Source organism: Myotis davidii, unplaced genomic scaffold (genome assembly GCF_000327345.1).
Source record: "Myotis davidii unplaced genomic scaffold, ASM32734v1 scaffold32, whole genome shotgun sequence".
Lineage (NCBI taxonomy): Eukaryota > Metazoa > Chordata > Mammalia > Chiroptera > Vespertilionidae > Myotis > Myotis davidii.
The window spans coordinates 2,772,167-2,772,554 of record NW_006286587.1 but is presented as its reverse complement, the minus strand read 5'-3'; positions in this window follow the sequence as shown (position 1 = coordinate 2,772,554).

Below are 388 nucleotides of genomic sequence, written 5' to 3'. Positions count from 1 at the left end.
AACAAAAGAGGAACAACTAATAATCTGAACAACAAAGATGTAATTAAAAAAAAAGCTGTGGTACATTTACACCATGGAATACTATGCAGCAATGAAAAAGAAGAATCTCTTACCCTTTGAGACAGCATGCAGAGACCTGGAGAGGATCATGCTAAGTGAGATAAGTCATAGAAAGGCAAGTTATCACATCATCACACTCATATGTGGAATCTAATTTAACAAAATAAACTGATGAGCAGAGTGGATCCAGAGACGTGGAAGAGAGTGAGGAATCTCAGAAGGAAGGCAGGGGAGGGTGGGTGAGTGGGAGGTAATCAACCAAAGACTTTGTATGCATATATGCATAACCGAGGACACAGGCAATCGGGTGGTGAAGGCCTGGGGGGTG